This window comes from Eubalaena glacialis, chromosome 1 (genome assembly GCF_028564815.1).
Source record: "Eubalaena glacialis isolate mEubGla1 chromosome 1, mEubGla1.1.hap2.+ XY, whole genome shotgun sequence".
NCBI lineage: Eukaryota > Metazoa > Chordata > Mammalia > Artiodactyla > Balaenidae > Eubalaena > Eubalaena glacialis.
The window spans coordinates 7,598,754-7,620,720 of NC_083716.1; the positions used below are offsets into that span (position 1 = coordinate 7,598,754).

General features: G+C 57.9%; 1 protein-coding gene across 1 annotated transcript in view; it reads left to right on the plus strand.

The window, feature by feature from the left end:
• Positions 1-21,967, plus strand: part of FAM53B (family with sequence similarity 53 member B) — a 114,490-nt gene that overhangs the window by 88,022 nt on the left and 4,501 nt on the right. The window lies entirely within an intron of this gene.

The window sequence follows — 21,967 nt, forward strand, 5'->3', positions numbered from 1 at the left end:
ATGGAGCGTGTGGGCTCATGGGTGCTGGGCACGCTGGTCTGTGGGCAGCCATGCCCATCCATCCCTCTCACACTTGGGGGTTTCCTGCAAACGTTTCCAGAGCCTTCAGTATCTTTGCTTTCCAGAAGCTTCGATGCCCCCGGCGATCCCAGAGGGAGGGCCTTCTCAAGGAGGGGGAGTGTGCCATGTTGCCCTGCAGAGGCAAGTGGATTTCAGCATCGGAGGGAAAACCGACAAGGCAGAAGTCCGGGGGGTGGCAGCCGGCTCACAGGCACGTCCCGTGCATTTCCTGTTGATGCTCTCTCACCCACACCCACTTCCTCTCCATCCCTCGCCCCACCCTGATGCCCTGCTGGCAAGTAGCTGAGTGCAGCTACCAATGCGCTCCGTGTTGGCCTCCCTGGCAGTCTGGGTGCTGCAGGGAACCCTGACCCCAGTACAGTCCCATCAGGGTCCAAAAGCTCTTGCTCTGCGTCTCCCGGGAGGCCCGAGATCATCCTTGCCTCACCCTGGCTCTGCCCTCGGCACTTGCAGCCAGGGGCCGGGGCTCGGCCACACCCCAGCGGGGACGCTGGGCACGTACCCTCAGTCCACGACAGCGTGTGGGGACACACGCTCACCCTCTCACAGCCGGCTCGGGAGTCAGGGCCCAGCACCTGGTGGGCCCTCCGCAGGCTGCCTTCCCGTCCTTCTCTCGCCTGTCCATCTGAAGGGCACCCCGTGAATCTGGGGCCTCCAGCTGGAGGCCCTGAAGCGCTGGACTGTCGCGGTGTGGGGCCGGGAGCAGGAGAAACGGCCGAGGCCTGGGGGCCTGGGCAGCTGCTTGGAGGGAGGACCTGCAGTGGCTTTCTGCCAGCCATTCATTCCCATTGCTGGGGCTCAGATTCCCCATTTCTAATAGTAAAGTCGAGCCTCTCAGGGAGGTGTACATTAAATGAGATGGTACCCCAGCCAAGTGCTCAGTAATCGCTGGCCCGAGACCTGGTCCCGAGCCCCCTTCTGCAGCCTCAGCCCTTCCCGACTGGACTCCTCAGAGGCCGGGCTGGTCTCCTCCTGCTCTGGGCCCCCAGGTGGGGCCCGGTGCCTGCCAGATGGGCCGTGTCACCCTGTCACGGTCCCTGGGGCTGATTCCAAGGGCGCCTGGGCACCTTGCATCCCGTGGATGGGGCCTCCCTTTAGACCCAGAGAGAACGGCCTCTGTGCCTTCACACTTTGGCTCTTTGCTTGTCACAGGCCCTCCTCCTGCAGTGGGGAAACGACGCCCGCGGATCTCCCCAAACCCCTGGGCGTCCACCGTGCCTGCTTCCGCCTTCTGTAAGCATATGAGTCACCCCAGTATTGCAGGCTGACGACTCAGAAAGAAGGGAAGTCGGAGTTCACGTGAGGGGGGTGGGTGCAGACCGGTCTCCCTGCAGCAGGAGGAGACTTGGGGAAAAGAGCCATGGAGAGTGACTGACATCGCCACCTGGGCTGGAGGGCAGGGATGCTGAGTCACCATAAACCCCTGCGTCCATGGCGAGCCCAACCTCATGCCTTCAGCCCTTGGCCTAAGGTCCCAAAGGCCCAGGGCTGAGAGCAAAAGAACCGAGGAAGGACATGGAGTTGGTGGCATGACAGTGGGAGAGCCCCGGTTTGGGGTAGCCAGTCAGAAAGGTTCCGTTCGTTCTAGGATTCCTTCTCCGCTTGGCTGGAGAGTTGCGTGTTTTTCCTCCCCTGTCCCGTCAGGCACTGAAGACCTGGGGAAGATGTTTGAACCTGTTGCAGGGCCATTGTCAGCACTGAAGCTGCAGTGGGAACACTCTTTAAGGCACCGAGCAAATGCCTAAGAGAAGGCAAACCGAGCTTCCAGAACAGGGAGAAACGCTGTGCTGTTGAGACTAGGGCAGTTTCTCAGCTTCGGCTGTGTTACATCTGGGACTTGATCATTCTTCGTTGGAGGGAGAGGAGCTGCCGTGCACTGGAGAATGCCTGCCTCTACCCACAGGTGCCCAAAGTTCCCCCTCCCCCAGGTTATGACAGTCACCTAGAGGCGACACTGTATAGGTGAGGCTACTGACTGGAATGAAAGAAAGATCTTGACCTCCCTGGTGGCTGCAGCCCCCGGGGCCCTGTTACATGTCCGGCCTCAGACAGGAAATCTTATTCTTCGGAACTGGGCAGTGGCAAAGGAGAGGTGCCTTCTCAGTGCCCACTCGGCTCAAGTGCCACGCAGGCTGGGTAGGGCTGGGCGGCGGGACATCCTGTTACCTGAAGACACAGGCAGCGCGGGGCCTGCTCCCCTGAGACGGGTTTGTTAGTTTTGTTCTCCGCATCCCCGGCGAGAGGCCCCAGGAGCTGTGAAGGATGGTGACGCTGTCTGATGGCTTCTTGGCCCACTGCTCCTGCTGGCTCCCGGGCAGTGCCAGGGTCTCCCCTGATCCCCTCCAGGGAGGCCAGGCAAACAGGCATTTTGCCAGACAGCCGCCAGCAGTGTGCGCCACTGCTTTTCATCAGAAAAGGCGCCTGAGTCCCCTGCCAAAGCCCAGAGCCACCTCCCCCATTAATCAGGATTTCAGGGTTCCCGGGAAGATCTTAGCAACTGCCTGGCACGAGCCCGGCTTGATTTCCCATCACCTGTCTGCCCTCAGAGCTGGCCCCGTCCTCTGCCCCTCCTGGGAGTGGGACTGGAGAGCACCCCTGGCCTCAGAGCCTGTCTCAGGGGCTGAGACTGCATCTCTCAGCAGGGCCCGAGGAGGCACTGGCTTGGAATTAGTGTTATTTTTATTATAATTCTCAATGTTCAGTTTTTTTTAAACTTGAAAGAGAAAAAGGAAGCTGGACCAGAGTCCCAGATATTCCCTTGAGGGAGACGTTGAGCGCTGGAGAGGTGAGGCCACAGAGCCGCATTGCGTGGAGGCGTCCAGGGAGCCCTGGGCTGGCCGTCTCTTTCTGCACGGAGGGCTCGGCCCAGCTCCTTGCGGGCCCACAGCGCGCCCTGGGGCTCCCCTGGCGAGAGCCAAGCCTGGTTCTTGTTCTGCCGTGCCTGAGGCAGGGGGCCACTGCTGGGGTCCTCGCCTCGCAGGGCTGGCCTCTTCTCCCACCCACGCGGCTCCTTTTCCTCTCATTCGAGGAAGAATGTGAGGGGCAGGCCCCACGGGTTCCGGGTACAGCGGGAGCCACCTCCACCCACTCGGGGGCAGATGCTCCGGGCTGTGTCGGGTCCCACGGCAGAGGGGCGGCACACACCACCCCCTCTGTCTCCCGGCCTCCCGACCAGGGGAGGCTCTGGCTGGAAAGGCCGGCCCAGGCTGCCTTCCTCTGCGTCCCTCCCCCATTCCCATCACGGCCGCCTGCCCTCTCAGGTCAAATTCTTGGGCCTCTCGGAGCTCTCCAGATGCCCCCTCCCACCGCCGTCTGGGAAACCGGCATCCACAGCTTCTCTGAGCAGCCCAGGGAGGTCGCCTCTGGCCTCCCTCTGCGGCAGCAACCTTTGAGCGGTGCCTTTCTGAGACGTTCTTCGGGGAGGACCTCGTTCAGTATCTCAGATACCCGGGTAATTTGGAGAAGGGCTGCTGAATGCCGCGTAGGTCAGCTGGAATTAACGCGCACTTTGTTGAAAGAACAGAGTTGCCACCCACATCTTCATCCACTGCTGGGCTAGGAGCTGTCCTGGAATTCTAAAGGGCACTGGAGGCGGGGGGGGCGGGCACAGAGGACCCTCTGTCCCATTTCTGGGGGTTCTGACTTGCCCCCATGGAGCCAAAGCTCCTTGGTTTGCTGGCAGAGCTGCTGAGGGGTGGTGGCCACTTGGTAGTGCTGTGGTTAGTGGCCACAGTGCTGGCTGTCCCTGGGTGAGGCTGCGTGTCTGCCACGCACTGTGCTAGCCCAGCAGCTCTGCAAGGTCACTTTCATCGTCACCGCTTTCCAGTTGAAACAGGCCCAGGGGGGCAGAGTGGCTGAGCCTTGGATAAACAGCTAGAAAGTGGCGAGGCCTGGGCCCCGTCTTCCCCAGACTACGACTATCTCCATAGTCAGTGACCCCTGGCTGGCCAGCTTGCTGTCCGCTGGGCGTCCTGGGAGCAGGCATGGGACGGTGAATTTATCCCAGAGGCACGGCAGCCCCGTAGCAGGGCTGTAAAAGCTGTAGACCGGCCCGGTCCCACCCACACCAGGTTTGCCCTGTCTTCCTGAGCAGGTTCGGGGGCCTCTGGCACACGCAGGGAATGCTGGAATGTTCCAGAGACCCCAGGGGCCAGGCTCTTCTGGGGACTGATGCCGGAGTGGGCCCTTTCCTTCCAGAGGCCCTCTGCTTCTGAGGATGGGGTGACGGTCTGAAGGGGACCCATCCTCCCAGACTGCTAGCCGCCCCCGGAAGAGTCCAGCATTCACAGTCAGGCCTTGTCTTCTGAGGCCTCCGTCTTCACTCCTCCCCAGGAGCAGCCTGGGAGGGACTGTGCCTTTAATTAGCCTAGTTTGGGAACGGCAGCTCTAAAGCCCTGGGAGGTGAATGCCGCTGCCTTGCTTTTGGAATCTGCTGCCAGTGGACACAATGTAGCTGTAGGAATGAAAACGAGGAAGAGAAAGGCCCATCGGCTTGGGTTTTTAATTGGCACCATCCTCCCGGCCCTGCGCCCGCCCGCCAGCCCTCCCGGGGCTCTGTTTGGGCGGCCAGGCCTGGGCTTCAAGTGATGGAGCCTTTCACAGCTTCAGACTGATTTAAGTGGCCCTGTATGGGTTCCCGCAGCCCTCGCTGAAAGAGCACGGCACCATCGCCACGCTGATAAACCCTGGGAAATTGATCAGCCACCTGCGAGTGGTGAATAGCGATAACCGCTGGGAGCCCTGCAAAGCGGCTGGGCCTCCCGTGGCCTAGCCAAGGCCCCGAGGTCCTACGGGAGAGAAAGGATATTTCTAAAGCTGCAATTAATTTTTTCCCCCAATCAGTTGGAAGTTGCTCTCTTGTTTTCAGCTGGGTGAGTGGGGTGCTTAGTTCTGTGCGTCTCCGTTAACCTGAGCGCTCCGACCATTGATGTCTCCCTCGAGAGACAGAGTGCGGCTTTCTTTCTCATTGGCCAATCGAGGAACGGACTTTTTTGTTTGTGTTTTGTGTGTGTGTGTGTGTCTCTCTCTCTTTCTTTCTCTAAGATCATCTCAAGCTAACAGTGAGAAAAAAGGCATATGTGAGCGATTCTGCCTCGACAGGTCCCACAATACCTTCAGGAATGTCAATTTTTCTTGCTTTCATGAAAACACCATGAGGTCTCACTTAGAGGGGACAATGGCGGAGATTAAAGAGGGAGACAGCGCGAGGGAAAACGGAAAGTAGAAAAGCAGTTCCGCCGACTGCCGGAGAGCTTTGTGCTCCACTTTAAGGGAGTTTTGTTCTGGATTCCCCAATCCTGCTGGAACAATTTGGGGGAAAATTCTTAGCTCATACTTAGTTTTGCAGTGAGAACCCATTTTAAGTGCAGAAGAGAGAGGAGGCCGGCCTCCGCCCAGGTTTCTGTGAGTGTGTGTATGTGTGTGAGGGTGTGTTTGGTGGGCTGCTGACCCACAGGGCTTCAGGGCCCTTGTTCCCTCTGGGGGCTTTGCAACCACAGGGCGTCAGGCTGGCTGCTGTCGCGCTGCGGGGGACGCCTGCAAGCCTGCTGGGCTGCCAGCGTGGAGCCACCACCCCAGGCCGGTTCTCCTGCAGAGAGGACGTGCCAGGCTTGAGAAGGTGGCATCTGGGGCTGTCTGGGCTCTGCCAGGCAGCCCTTCTGTCGCGGCAGAATCACTCTGCCCGTCTACCCGCCCCCCCCGAAGCTGGCCTGCTTTGGCCACAACAGCCAGGAGAGACATTGGCACGAGAGGGGGACCCGTCACTGTGGATTTGTCCACAAGTGTGGCTCCGGCTTTCATCGCCTCTCATCTGGAGTCCCAGCCTCGTTAAGATCCCCTGACCTGCTTGCGCGGCCGATTGCTAATAAGCCCAGGCAGGGTCAGTGTCCTCGAGGCGGAGAGAAGAATGACTGCTCTCTGCCCTGAGCCCACTCGGAACAACCCCTGGCTGCGGTTGCAGTGACCCGCCAGGAGGGCCTCCACAGCTCATTTTCCCTCCAGGTTTGCAGGGCAGTGTGTGCACATGAGCACGTTGCACACACGTGTGCACGCCTGTGTGCCTGTGCCATTTTGTGCAGAGTGTGGCCTGAGCCTCCCACTCTCACTTGGTGACCTTGGCAGGCTCCTCGGGCCTCAGTTTCCTCATCTGTACAGTGGGAGCCCTGACACTTGCCTCCCAGGGGTTCTGGAGGAACCTGCACGTTGTAGGTGCCCAGGTCGGGGGAGTATGTTAGCAGCTCTCTTTGTCATAATAAGACCCGCCTATCTGCTTGGAAGACACAGGGTGGAGACGGGGCCCTCTTCCTGTGGTCCGAGGGGCAGGGACCCAGCCTGCCGGGGGTGGGCCGGCTCCGGGGCTGCTTTTCTCCTAAGGGCCTGGTGGTGGCTCCCGTGGGGATTTTAGAACCTTCTCTCCCAAGGCTCCCCTTTCTGAGTGAATCCGGGCTTCAGCTGATGACACACACAGTCTGGCGGCTCCTTTTTGTGGTAGCCACTTGCAGATGGAAAGTGAGGGACTTCCTCGTGGGTTCTATGCGTTTTCCAAATCATCAGACACTTTTACAAGAGAGAAGTAGGCTCATTTCCTGACTTGGGCTCAGCCAATGATGGTCTGAAGCTAGAGGCTGGGGCCCAGGCCCGGAAGCTGGTCTCCTGGCAATGGGCACCTCATTTGCCATCTCGGCTCCATCACAGCTCGCCTCACCCATCTGGACGAGGACAGCCACTAAGGGGTCGGAGTCAGATTGACCACACGATCGTTGGTCACTGTCGGAACTGCAGCATCTTGAAGTGATTGCAAGATGGCGGAGCTGTGTGTGTCTGTGTGTGCGGTGTGCATGCACACACACGTGAACTAATTTACATCTAAGGGGAGGAAGGGAGCAAGGGCCGAGCTGGGACCCTTGGGAAGACGCCAGGTTCTATGTGCACCCAGGCGTTGTCACTGGGCCCTGGCTGGTTTCTCTTGTGGGTTTGCCTCCTCCTTGGCACTTGCAGCATTTCCCCTGACACATCATCACCTGGGGTGACTCCAGGGAGCAGTTATATACTTGCGGCCTTTGCCCCTTTCTCCCATCTGGCTGAGGGCCTGGCCCACGTGGGGTCAGGCTGGGCACACCCTCCCTCTGGCCCCTGGCAGGGCTGCTGCCTTGCTGGCGTGTGCACCAGGGAGGCCGCGTCCTTTCCCACTGTCTCTCCTTCCTGCACTCGGGCCCTTGGTCTCAGGGTCAGACTGCCGGGGTTCAGATCCTCCCCACTTACTCCCTGTGTGGCCTTGGCAAGTTCCTGAGCCTCCAGTGACGGGAGTGCCCCCGTCCCCATTCAGGGGGTGTCGTGTGGGTTCAGTGGGACAACCCCGGGAAGCTCAGGGAACATGCTTAGTAGCCGTTAGTTCTACTACCATCAGAGGCTCCACGGCTGCTAGGACATGAGAACGAACCCCCAGTAATGCCTTGACGTCGTTCCTGGAACAAGGCAGGATTCCAGGGGATGACAGGTGGAATTTACGGTAGCGCAACCTTGTGGGTCAGTTTTCTCTTTATGTGAAGAAATGTCTGGATGGAAGAATGATTTAGGGCTTCTCCGGGCCCTGCACATTCCTCGGGGCCATCTTGGAGCCCTTGCTGTCATAAGGGCCTTTGGCTTTTGTAGTTGGGAATTTTCACCAAGTAGTAGGCAAGCCTTGCTGGGGGTACTTGGGGGGTAGAAATTAGGTTGGGTTTCCACCCCGGATTCAGGCGTTTCTGGCGGCCATGAGGTGCGGAGTGACGGGTAAGGGCACAGACAGAGCCGGGGTTGAGCCTGGCCCACCACCGGCCCCGTGGGACTTTGCCCAGTTACCTGGGTCTCTCTGCCTGTACGCAGAGGTGCTGGCAGAGCCCACCTCTCAGGATTAGATGACGAGATAGTGGAGCGAGAGGTTCACCCAGCTTGGCCCCGGGCATCCACCTCAGACGTATTCACTTGGGAAGTGACTGCGAGGGCTTCTAGATGCCTCGAGATGCCAGTGCTGCATTTGCATGTCCTGTCAAGCACTTAAACAGTAACGAACAAAAGGGAAAAAATAGAAAAGGAAAAAAATAAGCCTGTCGGGAAATTCAGTTTTGTTGAGGTGTGTCCCTGGGAAAGTCAAAGAAACAGGGACCCACCCTGGCCAGCCCTTCCGGAGCCTGCGGTCAGGCCTCCAAGTGGGAAGTGCATTCTGTCAGCACACTGAGGCCCTGAGCTGGGTCTTCCATGAGGTAGGCATCGTGATTCCATCACGCCTCTAAGTGGAAATGGCTTATCCAGACTCACTCAGAGCAGCACACACTCCGCTCCTGTATCTGTCTGGTGGCACAGGGCGTGATGCTCCAGGCCACACCTGTGCCGCTCAGGACGTGCCCTGCACAGCCTCTCTGGCATCTCCAGTGCGCTTTGTGAAAATGTCTCCCAGGGACTTCCCTGGTGGTCCAGTGGCTAAGACTTCGCGCTCCCAATGCAGGGGGCCTGGGTTCGATCCCTGGTCCGGGAACTAGATCCAGCATGTCGCAACTAAGAGCCCGCATGCCTCAACTAAGACCAGGTAAAGACGAATAAATAAATATTTTTTAAAAAAAGTCTCCTGGGTGCCTGCTCCTGGCCTGGAATCTGGATCTCCTGCTGGGGTGGGCTTGGCCTGGTCCTGGTGGAGAATGCTGGGCCTGCTCCCCCTACCCCTCAGCCCAAGAGCCCCTGCACTAGGGGTTCCCTGACAGGGTTTCCCTGGGCAGCAGAGACTGAGGAGTCTTGGGCTGGCGGCCACAAGCATCCAGAGAAGTTCGCAAGCACCACGCGAGCTCCCAGGTCTTTGCAACCTCCCTGGTTCCCATGGTTGTCCCCTGTCGTCCCTCACTGCAGCTTGGAGGAACCGGGCTCCAAGGGGGATGAGACCTCAGGTCACCCCTGGGGCTCTGGACAGAGCTGGGACTCCATCCAGGGATCCTGGGCCTCTGCTAGGCCCCTGCCCTGCTGCAGTGACGGATTTGACTGGAGAGACGTGACTTACACAGGTGAGAGGACAGGCCATCCCGGGAAAAGTGCCTGGTGGGCAAGAGTCCGGGGTGAGCCCCCCACCCTGTCCTGTAACTGAGTGTCCGGGTTGCCTCCAGGTGAGATCGAGCCTCAGGAGAGGCAGTCCTCTAATGGGGCCTCTGGGGCTCGGGAGCACCAGAGCCCCACACGGTGTCCCTGCCACTCAGCCCTGGCTCTGTAGGAGGGACAGCCGAGCCCACAGAGGTGGAATGTGCCCAGGAATGTCCTGCCACACCCGCTGCCAGCGGGCACGTCCGTGGCCACCTGCCCTGCCCAGGCATGCTGGGACACGCTGGCAGAGCCCAGCCGCCCCTCCTCGCCTCCGCAGGACTCTGGTGTCCAGGACAGGCCAGCGCGGCCTCTCTTTTCCCCAGCTCGCCTGGGACTTCTGCTCTCACGGGTCACTTCCGGTTGGGGCAGCTGTGGGTGAAGGGCTCTCCCTCTGTGGCTTCTGCCTGAGCCCCTCGGGGCAGGGCCGGCCCTCCTCCTCCGCCTTGGTGCAGCTGGACACCGTAATGTGGTGTGGAGATCCCGCTGAGCCGGGCCCTGTTATGATCTCATTTCAGCCCCGTTACAGCCCCACAAGGGCAGTTTCATTTCTCCATTTTACAGATGGGGAAAGAGGAACTCAGGTTGCACAAGGAGGCCGAGGGAACACGTAGTGGCAGAGGCAGGATTCCACCCCAAATGGATCACCATTTTCAACTCTTCATTCAGCCACCCAACCCCGTTCCTCCAGGCATCAGAGATGCGGCCAGCAGACTTGTTCCCTGGCCGAGCCCTCCAGAACCCTGCCAGCCAGCCTGTGGGGCAGGGAGGCTCCAAGAGGGCTTTGTAGGGGCGGGGAGGGTGTTTTAGCTGGGCTGTGAGGGGAGAGAGACTTATCGAGGGGGTGATGGTCCTGGCTGAGGGAGGGCACCCCCAGGAGAGCTTAGTGCGTCCGGGGAGCCTGAGTGGGCAGGGACGTAGCAGGCAAGGCAGGGTGGGGACAGCCGGGCTCATGCAGGACTAGCAATTCCCTCGTTGTGGGCCCAGGACACACCCAGTACATGACAGGCTGGAGCCTGGAGCCAGGTGACCACACTCCCTCAGGGGTGTCCTGGATACCACACTGCCCTTGGGGCTTGCCTGTCGTCTCCCACCTTCTGCTCGAGGCTGCTGTGAGGTCCTTGGGGACCACCCTGTCTCAGGACAGAGGACAGATGGAGGCCGCGAGGGGAGCAGGGTTTGCCTGAGGCCCTGGAGCTGCACCCAGACCCTGTGTTTGATGTCCCAGCGGGGCTCGCTCTCCCACGTGGGCCCAGTGCCTCCCTGGGGGAGCCGTCGCCCTTGGACCCTGACCTTGGACCAAGTCACAGAGCAAGGGAGTGGGGCTTGTGGCTTGTGACGTGGCCAGCTTTGTAGCCAATGAGGAGCCCCTGTGGATTGGCAGGGGAACCCCACTTGATGCCGTGGAAGTGAGGGCAGCCAGACATTGTGTACTGGCCCTCTGGGGCCTCTTCCCAGTGGCCCTGCCATATCCCTCTCAGGGGACCTGGACAGACCAGGGTGCCCTGTGGGTGGTCCAGTCGGTGGGGACAGGCCCCCTCGCTTGGGGCCTCCAGCCCATCCCCGTTCCCCGAGCCTGCCCTCCCAGTCTGGCTACGTCCTCGGGCTCCGAGCACGAGTGCTGTCTGGGACCGGCCAGGGTCCTGGCTCCCAGGAGTTGAGGGGTGCTGGGATTATCCTAAGATGGTTGGTGTAGGCTCTCTTGGCCTTGGGTGTGCCTGGAGTTCAGCCTGATTGTGGCAAGTTTTACTTGGATTTTCCAGTATTTGGCCTTGGGAGATGGCCGAGGTCCCAGACAGCAGACATGGGGACGTGCCTTTCTTTCTCCTCTCTGGCCCTCTGGCCTGGGCCGGTTAGCTGGGAATCAGTGCTAAGTGGCCATTGCTGTGAAGCCCACTCCTCCAGTGCCGTTGATGTCAGTGTGGACGCAGGAACCAGTGGTGTGGGTTGGATCCCGGCTATGCAGGTGGCCTCTGGGCCCTGCTCGGACACTGTCGTCCCTGAAGTCAGGGGCCGGGGGCTTGGAGGTGCAGAGCTTGGAAGGGGTGGAACCAAACCAGAGAGGGTGGGAGTGAGGCCAGGGCATCTGGCGGTCCTTTCCAGCGGGAGGGGAGCACTTTGTCCATGGAAAGGGTCAGTCTGTAAGGGGCCTGGAGACTGTTGGCTTTAGTTTTCCGTGCTGAGGCCTGTTGGAGCAGATAAATCAGTCGTGTTTCCACAGTGTTTGCCTACCTTTCTTTATGATTTGTATTTTATCGTTAAGGAGGGGAGAAGAGATCCTCCCCTCCCCCCCGCACCAAATAGAAAGGAAATCCAGCTGAATCTGACACTTTGAGCTTACTCTCTGCTTTTCGTGTGTTCACCAGGTGTGGAAATATGCTGACAGGTGGAAGCGGGGGCTCTGTGTTCACACGCACCACAACTGCAGACACCTGGCCCACACGCCCGTCCTCGGCGTGTGTCCTGACGCTCCCTCGGCACCAAGCCTCTCGCAGACACGCGGGGGCTGTTCCCCCTGACTGTTTCTGACAAGCAGCCACCTTGCCCTGCCTTGGGGCAGGGCCGGGCAGCTGCTCTGAATGGCGGGCAACGGCCCATTTGGGCAAGGTGGGCACAGTCCAAGAGACGGGCCTTGTTGGGGGCGCAAAGCAGCCCCGGCCCCGCCTTGGGTCACCCACAAGGCCCAGCAGTGTTCTCCCGTGGAGCGAAGACCCCAGGCCAGCCTCCACCAGGCAGGCGGGGAGCCCTGCAAACCTCTAGAACAGCGAGATGTTTCCCAGGGATTTCCCACTGCCTGTGTTTGTGAGCCCGCCTACCAGCCCCGGGAAAAGGCCCGCACAGCCGACTGCCCACAGGCAGATGTCTGGCACATGTGTGGCCTGTTTGCCGTTCAAGGGTTGGGCCTTCCTGATGTTTTCACGTCTTGTGCTCGTGTGAAACTCAGATTTAATTTGGTGATTATTAAATGCAGGAACCCGGTAGAGGGGTTTTTTTTTTGGTCTGCACAGTTTTGCAAAGTGCCATTTTTTTGGTGATGCATAAGCCTTGTTCCTGCCAATAGGAGAAAAGGAAAGTCAAAAAGAACTTTGGTGGAGAAACATTACAATGATTTAATATGGAGATGGTTTGGGAGGGGGACTTCTTTTTTTGAAAATCTGAGTGACCATTTCAGTAAGATTTTTTGGCCTGTGAGTCATCCTCTTCTTCATTCCTAGCTTAGAGTGTCCTTTCCTTTTAAAATAAACACACACACATATTTTTTGATAGTACATTCACATGTTCAAAAATTAAAACAGTATACAGGGAAAGTCTTACTCCCATCCCTCCCATCCCCCGTGGCCTCAGGTTAACTCCTTATTTGTTTCCTGTGATCCTTCTCGAAATCCTTTATAAAAATACAAGCAAATAAGAAGGTTCTTGTTTTATTCTCCTTTCATATATGAAAGATAGCATGCTAATATCTAGCTTTCTGCACCTTGCTGCCTTAAATAATAGACCCTGGAAGTGTTTCGGTGTCAGAGCTGAGCCGCTGCCGCCTTTTTTCCAGCACGGGAGGGTCTGTTGTGTGGACGTGCCCCACTTTTCATTCCCAGGCCCCGGCTGCGGACTCCCAAGCCGGGGGCAGTCCTCTCAGCTGTGAACTGCGTTGCCTGTGGGTCCTTTCAGACTTGCAGGTGTACCCTCTGTGGGCACATCCTGCCACTAGCGTGGCGGGTTGCAGGTTGTACGCACTTGTCGTCTGGGAGGATATTGCCCAGGTGACACTGAGGGGGGCCCGCACCACCGACGGGTGCCCCAGGTGGTCCGTTTCCCCACCGCCGCCTCGGCAGATTCTCATCAAACATGTGGATTTTGCCAACCGGATAGGTGAAAGATGGTTTCTCTGTGTCATTTAGTCAGCATTTTTCTAGTCAGTCGAGCAGCTTATAGTTAAAGGTCGTTCGTGTGTCCTCTGCTGTATTCATTGGCCCTTAAAAAAAATTGAGGTGTCGCTCTTTTTCTCGATTCTATATTAGATTCGTTTTTGCCTCGCTATGAGTTGCAAATGTTTATTTCTAATTTGTTCTTTGTGTTTTGACTTTGCTTTTGGCATTCTTTAACAGCTTTATAATTCACATGCTATGCAATTCACCCATTTAAAGCAAACAATTTTAGTGGTGTTTAGTATGTTCACAGAATTGTGCAATCATCACCACAGTCAATTGTGGAATATTTTCATCATCCCCCCGCCAAAAAACCTCATACCCATTGCCAGTCACTATTCACCCTTAGCCACCCCAGCCTCAGGCAGCCACTAATCTACTTTCTGTCTCTCTGGATCTGCCTGTTCTGGGTATTTCATATAAATGGAGTCATACAGTAATGTGGTCTCTCGTTGACTGGCTTCTTTCACTGAGCAGCATAATGTTTTCAAGGTTCATCCATGTTGTAGCATGTGTCAGTAACTCCATTCCTTTTTTTTTTTTTTAATTTATTTTATATTTTTGGTGGCATTGGGTCTTTGTTGCTGCGCGTGGGCTTTCTTTAGTTGCGGCGAGCGGGGGCTACCCTTCTTTGCAGTATGCGTGCTTCTCACTGCGGTGGCTTCTCTTGTTGCGGAGCATGGGCTCTAGGCGTACGGGCCTCAGTAGTTGTGGCACGCGGGCTCAGTAGTTGTGGCTCACGGGCTCTGGAGCTCAGGCTCAGTAGTTGTGGCGCACGGGCCCAGTTGCTCCGCGGCATGTGGGATCTTCCTGGACCAGGAATCGAACCTGTGTCCCCTGCATTGGCAGGAGGATTCTTAACCACTGTGCCACCAGGGAAGTCCCTCCATTCCTTTTTATGGCCGAAAAATATTCCTACCACATTTTATTTATCCATTTGCTAATTGGTGGACATTTGGGTTGTTCCCTCTTTTTGGATATTATGAATAATACTGCTGTGAATGTTGACGTGCATGTTTTTGTACGGGCATGTGTTTTCATTTCTCTTGGGTATATACCTAGGGGTGGAATTGCTGGGTCCTGTGGTAACTCTGTGTTTAACATTTTGAGAAACTGCCAGTCTGTTTTCCAAAGCGACTGCACAATTTTACAATCCCACCGGTGCTTTTAGCGTTTTTTGACGTGTATACATTTTTTATCAAATTTATTAATTATTTCTTTTATGGCTCTGAATGTTGGATTTTAGAAAGGCTATAAAGGAATTCTCCTATGTTTCCTTCTAGTGTTTTTATGGTTTTATATTGCAGTATTTGGTCTATGTGGAGCTTATCCTGTATGTGGTATGAATATGGAGCCAACATTTTTTTTTTCTTTTTTAATATGTCTACCCACTGGTCTCCCTACCAGCTATTGAAAATTCCATCTTTTTCTCTCTGCTTTGAGATTCCACCTTTATCATATGCTAACCTGGGGCTATTTCAGAACATTCTCTTCTATTTCATTAGTCTCTGTGTGTCCTCATATAGTAGTATACTCCTAATTTTGAGGCTCTGTAGTATGTTTTAGCATCTGGTAAGACTAGTCTCTCCTAATTGTTCTTCGCAGAGGCTTCCTGATTATTCTCACCTGTTTATTTTTCCGATGAAAACTTGAGAATCAGCTTGTCTTGCGATGGGGGGAGGGCCGCTGTAGCTGTTGCAGATTGGGATTGTGTTAGACTTCTGAATTAACTTGGGGAGAATTCACACCTTTTTGAGGTCGAGTCTTCCTGCCCACAGACAGGATGTCTCTCTATTTGTTCAAGCCCACGTTTGTGTTCTATAAGGTTTTCTTCCTATCTCTTTTCTCTATCTCTTGTATTTTTATTCCTAGAGATTTCACCTTTCGTGTTGCTGGCATGTCTTCTGGCTCCTTTGAAAGCAGGTTTTGGTTAAAAAGGACAGTGGGTTTGACCATCTAGAGTATAGATTCTGTTCCCAAAGCCGAGCCCCTGACCCCTTGGCTGTGCAGCTGCTATCCACGGAGAGCCACGGGCCCCCCACCTTAGCCTGAGCACGGCGGGGTGGGCGCAGGGGGGAGGAGGGAGCTCAGGTTTGCCAAGCGCCTCCTTGGCCTCCTACATGGTCTCAATGCAATTAACCCTCCAAACAATTCTGTGACTTCGTTTGGGGCTCATATTAGCCTCATTGTACAAATGAGAAACTGAGGCTGAGAAGTTTCAGGACTTCCCAGGGCCCCAGAGGGCCAGGGTTCCAGGCCAGGCTTGTCCAGCCTCTTGTAGGCCGCCATCCTGCCTGAGGATCGAATGTTCTCCTGAGCTCGACCCGGAAGTCAAGGGCACTGGTTGCATATCAACCAGCTGTGGGATTTGGGGCAAGTCTCTTCCCTTCTCTCGGCCTCCGAGATAAGGCAGATAAGGCTGTTAGACTGATGGGCGATTTGCCCGTTTTTCCGAAAAGCATCCCCTTTCTCTGGAAGCCAATATCCGAACAGAGAATGGAGGGCTGGGCTGAGAGGGTCCCAGTGCTCTGCAGTCCTGTCTCCCTGTGCCTTGGCATGGCCCTTGGAGCACCCAGCTCCAGGCAGCTGAAGAAAACCCAGGGCCCGCCGTCCCCTCTGGGGCCTTGGACCCACGTTCAGTGTCCCCAGTCCTGGTGCAGAAGCCGCCCCCAGGGTCCCCATGCGTCCCGGCAGTGCGTTAGCCTTGGTCCCCCCGCCAGCGCCCTGTGTGCTTTGGAAAGGTCCCTCGACTTTTGTCAGGCAAAGAATTCCCTCCACGCCAAGCTGAGAGCGAGGTGGTTTCACAAATCCTGTCCTGAGTGTGTGCTGGCCAGAATGCACACCGCAGAAAGAAAATGTTTGTTTTCTAATTGTGAGCTTGCCGGGAGGCCCCTTGCCATTGGCTTCCGTACCTTCTGCGTCCAGGCGGGCCATCTGCCACCCGGGGCCTGGTGCAGAAACAGCGTTTGCCACAATGTGGCCTGGGCGGAGAGGGGCTCCGGACCACGGGGTTGGCCACCATTCAGAGGACGTGCCCACAGCGTCCTGGGACCTTAGGGCTGGGCGGACACACTAGTCGAGCCCCCGGGGCCAACCCAGTGAGTCCTTCCTTCTCATCCCACCGGGCTGCACTAGCACCTCCTGTGAGCCGGCCCCTGAGCCAGGCGGTGGGGTGCGGGGTCAGGGCCGCAGGGGACCAGCAGGGGACACCTGGGCTCAGGCTGGCTTCTGCAGGGGATGACGCTCCTGCAGGGTTCTAGCGGATGAGGAGGAGCCCGCCAGGTGACGGGTGCTCAGGAAACATTTGTGGCCTCTGCAGCAGTGAGCTGAGGAAAAAGGCCCAGGAAGGCAGGGACTTCCTAGTAACTGCCAGGGCCGTCCTTCCACCCCTCAGATATGTCCTGCCCTCCCCTGGCTGTTTGATTCTAGAACCTGTGATCTGGGAAGAACCTCAAGTGTCCAGTGCCAAATCCGAGGTGCTCCCTGGGCCCCAGAGGCTCCTCCCTTCAGGCAGCTTCATTTTCTGCTTTCAGGCCTCGGCGACCCAGCTTCCCTATCTGGGTTCTATGGCCGGCGTTGCCCTTCTTCCTGAGGTAGGGAAGCAGTCCAGGCTCTAAAGGGCTGCCTCTTGTGGGGTCCAAAGGTAATAAGCATGTCACAGAGACGGGCTGGGCCCGACAGACCTGAGTGAGCAGGAAGTGGAGCGGGGCTGGGGCCTGAGCACGGTGATAGGATGCCTGGAGCGAGGGGCCGGCTGCGCCCACTACCCTCGGCCACCTCCAGCACCTGCCTGACACCCGACACCAGACCCGCAGCTCTGAGCTGGGGCAGCCCACCACCTGACCCCTTGGGCTCTGGGGCTTCCTATGAGAGACAGTCCAGCCTTCATGGGAAATTCAGATTTACCGAAGATGGATTAAAGATAGGCCGCAAATAAGCCGGTGCCTTTTTCTCTTTTCTGAGATAGTTTAAAAAACAAAACAAAACAAAACCGCCACCCCAGGAAACCGCATGCCTCACCGCCCTGGTTGTCTCTGTGCCAGCTTCCAGCACAAATGAGACTTAGAAAATTTCCAGGCCGCTAGCCACTCTCATGGCCTGGTGTTTTCTTGATACTTGGAGAATTCTGCTCTCATGAAAGTGTCTGCTCGGGGGAGGAAATGCCTCCGCTTAGCCAGGGCCCTAGCCCAGCAGCCTGCAGCAGAGTGGCTGCAAGGCTCCAGAAGCCTGGGCCAGGCGCGGACCCGGTCTGCTCCTTCCGCCTGGCTGGCTGGGCTTGTTTATGCCCCTCTTTCTAGAGGGATTTGAGGTGGTTCCCTAAAAATCAGTAACACAGAGAGATCCATGAATTGGATTACAAAGAGGGAGATAGCATTAGAAAGAGGAAAAAGCAAATGAGCCATCCTCAAAGGATGGTGCTGGAAGAGGGAAGCTGGGGGACTCTGTCACACTTCTTGTCTGAGAAGGGGAAGCACACGTGTGCCTTGGGGAGACGTGTTCTGTCCCAGCACGATGCTGAGAAGAAGTTTCACGTGGGCACGACGATGAGGCCCCGGGCTGAGCAAGGAGAGGTCCCAGCAACCACTGATCCCCAGTAAACGCAAGGCAGGCTGGTCCTGACAGGTGGACTCCTGACGGGGTCTGACGGTCAGCCTCTGAGCAGCAAGCACCTGGCGTTCCTGTTCCGGAAGGAACAGCAGTACCGATGAGCAGTTGATTCAGAGTGCTGTCACCTCCCGTCTTAGGTCGGCTCCTCGGAAGCAGAGCTTCAGCTGGGAATCTGGTCCCAGAGATTAGGAGGCCCTTGGGAGAAACATGTAGGAAGTGAGGGAAGCAGACAGGCCAGGGAAGGAGCCCTCAGCCTCACCCAGGGGGGCCCAGCAGTGTGAAGAGCGCCTGGGATTTGACCCCCCAGGCCCGGGTCAGCTCCAGAACCCGTATCGGCCAGTCACTGGCTGTGGGCTGTCCCGGTAGGAAGGGGCAGGGGAGCTGTGCCAGGCGCTGGGGAACGAGCTTCCATGGGTGGGGCCCCAGCAGCCCCGCTTCGCATCCATTTTCTCGTGGGACCCTTGCAATGGCCCAGGGAGGCAGCCAGGCCAGTGACGACTGTTCATTTCCCAAATGAGGCGACTCTTGTCAGTGGAAGAGCCAGTCTTGGGCGAGTTCCTCCGACCCCAGACCCTGCATCCCGCGCTCCTCCCCTGGGCCACGTGCGCCACGCTCCCGAGGCCTTCCCGGTTCAAGGGCAGGATGGGGCCCAGGGAGACGGGAGTGAGGAAAACAGCCTGTCCTCCTTAGGGCAAGATGACCAGGAGAAAGGGGGCTGCCGCTGCCTGCTCTCAGCCATGGCACCCCATAGTCTGCCTTGCCCTTGGCCCCGGGCTGCCTGCCCCAGGCTGGCACTTGGGGAGGGGACGGAGCTCATGGCCCAAGGCTCGGCAGGGTGGGTGGGGGCCGGCGTGCACAGAAGGACGGGGCGAGTCCGTTAAGTTAATGTGAGGTTCCCGAGGGGGGGATTTGGTTTTCAGATTGCAGCTCAAGGCAGAGGTGCCCTCAGCTGGCGAGGGGCTGCGTCCTCCTCGGCCTCTTCACAGTGTGGGCGCTTGGGGCTGGGTGTGGACGGGAGCCGGGCCTGGCCCTCGGGGTGCTCTCACTACCCGGGTCTGGTGGGCCTCTGTCTGCAATGAGGGCTGCACAGAGTTCCAGCGGGGCTGAGCCCAGAAGAAGACTTTGTCTCAGTCCCCAGGGCCTGGTCAGGGGCCTGCCACCCAGAAGGAGGGGATGGGAGCAGATATCTGCACAGAAGGGCTGTGCAGAGAAGGGGCCGTTGCTCCTGACTTGGGGAGGCTGGGTGGGTGGGCTGAGACACTGCTGCCTGTACCTGAGGCCTGGCAGTTCTGATGGAAGCAACTTGACTTTCAGGGGCTCCATTCCAAAGTCGCTCCAGACTCTAGGACTGGGGTGCTGAGCAGTGTCTCCAGCCACTAGCCTGAGGCCACATGGATGGTTCTCTCTGAGCTTTGTTACCCGGGCAGGCCCATGCCCAAGTAGGCGGCCCATCCCGGGCCAAGGCCGAGTCTCAAGAGAACAGAGTTTGGCGTAGGGGGGACTGTCTGTCCCAAAGCAACCATTTCACCCTGGAAAGATGTGTTCACACAGTGCTTTGAACTTGTTCGAAGCTTTGCAGCTTTCCCCAGACATTTTTGAGGGCACACAGGCCTCCAGGCCTCCAACAGGCCTGTGCAGCATTCTTGCGTGGGAGCTGGGCTTTGGGGAGCGCGAGCCGCCAGGAGAGGCTGGGCGGGACCCTGCCCCCAGGGCCGCGCCCTGGATGCCAACACAGGATGGGCCCTCCTGGGATGGAGCCTGGGCAGGACACACACTGCCCCATTGTGCAGGTCACATTCCTCCCCGGCAGGTGGGGCGTGCCACCGGCTGGGACATTCAGCAGGTTTTCACTGTGGCTGAAACAGCTGAGTTTTGAGTGAACAACGTTTTCAACATGACACTGGCTTTGTAGCCAAGGAGTAGGTGCCTTTGAGGACTGTCAGAGGGTGGGGTTCAGTGGCATCCTGGGGTTTGCTTGTGACAACATTCACCAACCAAACCTTGCAGCTTCTTGCCCTGCTGCAAAGCATAAAGGACCCAGTTATTCCAGACATTCAGAACGGGGGTCGCCCGGGTGCCCTTGGCCCAGCCCTTATTTGTCAGGTGGGCCAAGGCCCAGAGGTTGGAAGATCTTGTGTGAAGCCATCAGGCCTGTGTGTGGCGGAACCCAGGACTGTAACAGCCTCTCTGACCTCAGCCCTCGCCAGGGCACACTGGAGGCAAAAGCTGCATCTCTGGAAGGTTCCCGCAAACTGGGGTCCCCAGCACCCTGCTGCTGGCCTGGCTGCTGTTTAACATGATTAGCGCCCAGACACGCGCTGTCACGTTTGCCATGAAGTCAGGCACCCGCCTGCACCTTAGTTAACACATGTTCGTAGGGCTGAGGGCATCAAGGTCTCGGCATCACCTGTGACCCATTCACGGCACGTCGGGTTTACGCTGGGCGCTATTATTTGTAACAGGGGTCACACTGCCATTCGCGGAAATTCCTTACACACCGCTGCTTCTGTAGGCCCGGGCTGAGCCATCCTCCCTCTTTCTTGTCTCCCTACCCAGTTCTCCTTTCGGCTGGCTCAGGTCTAGGCCAGTCAGGGGAGTGGCTGGGAGGCAGAAGGGGCCTCAGGGACCCTCCCGTCGCAGGCATCTGGGGCCTCTGCCCACACACGGCATTAGGTTTGTGTTCTGACCTGAGGACACGGAGGATCTTGGGGGCCGTTTTGCATGAGGAGCTGCCTCCGGCCCTCTGCTGTGGCAGCGGAGGGAACGTGCCCTGTGCGGACTGGGGCCTCAGCGAGCCCCACGTGGCCCAGGAGGGGCACCGCGAGGGTCCCCAGTCTGGCTCCCACCACGACCTGGGCCAGCATCTCAGGTCTGATTGGTGGCCCAGCCCTTCTTTCCTCAATCCCAGAGCCCCCCACCCCGCCAGTATCCCAGCCTCCCTTTCTCAGTTAATCAAAGGATTCCAAGACGAACAAACCCATCAGAGTGGTTTCCGCCGTGGCGCCGGTGGGGACGGTAAGCGCGTGCACGGCAGGCCCGGCCACTTTCCTCCAGAGAGAGCGCCTTTCATTTTCCATCTGCCAAGCCTGTTGCAGCAGCTGGCCCGCTGTGACAGCCGGTGGTCACCTTTATTTCAAAGTGACATACAGACACTGCCGCCTGTGAAAGGACCGGGGCCCTCGGGACAGGCCTGTGACCTTGGCATTGGCAGACGTGCGGTGCTCCCCGCGCCCCCGAGTCCCCAGCGTGTACAGGGAGGAAGCCAAAGCCCGGATTCCCTCCTGCTGCCTTCGACACACGTCTCTCCTGTCTCGTCCCGAGAAGGCACAGCACTGCTGCTGGTCCTGTCGGGGACCCGTGGGGCTGGGCTGTGGGCACCCTCGTCCGTACAGCTCTCCGTCCTGATTCTGTGCTCAGCCGTGAGAGCAGGTGTGTAGCTGAACCCATCTGTGTGCAGTGCCGGGCCTGCCCCCTCTTGTGAGTGAGTGGCCCCAAGCACCCTTGGCCCGTGTTCAAGCTCTGCCCTCCACGGGCAGGCCCTAGGCTGCCTCCTCCAGGCTGGCCCCTTGCAGAGGCAGAGCCTGGCGGGTGCAGAGCCCTTGGCAGCCACATTCTCTCACGGGGTGCTCAAAGGTCCTGTGGGACAGGCAGGGACCATCACTCGCCTCTTACAGATGAGGCAGCCGGGGCCTAGGGAGGCTGAGGGGTCTCTCCGCGGCCCCCAGCTGTGAGCCCGGCCCCTTCCCCAGCAGGGCTGCAGCATCTGTCACCTGAGTGCCTGTTGAGGGCACAGGGGCCCAGGGCTCATGTGGAAACCGGTCCCCTGGGTGGCTGTGATGTGCACCATGTGGACGTCAACCCAACCCCCCTGGCCCATGTCCCCTCCTATCACGGCGAGAGGGTGGCATGGGCACCGTGCCCCCTTTGTGCAGCAGTGCGGCCTGGCGGTGTTTCCGTTTGCGTCAGTAAATCCACTCCTGCCGTGTTCTTCTAATGGCTAAAGAGGCTTCCCTTGTCTGAAAAGACATGCTTTATGGGACCCTTATCGCAGGGAATCTGGGTCACTTTCTTCTTTTCAATTTAACAGCGTGACGAGGAACGTTCATGTCACTGAATTTCTGCATGCGTCCGGATTGTTTCCTTCAGATAAAAATTGTAGAAGTGAAATTGCCTGATGAAGGGTTCAGATCCGTTTTCAGAAAGGTTGTGTGTGAAGGGCTCTGGGCATGCCAGTACCCCCAGAACTGGGTGTTAGC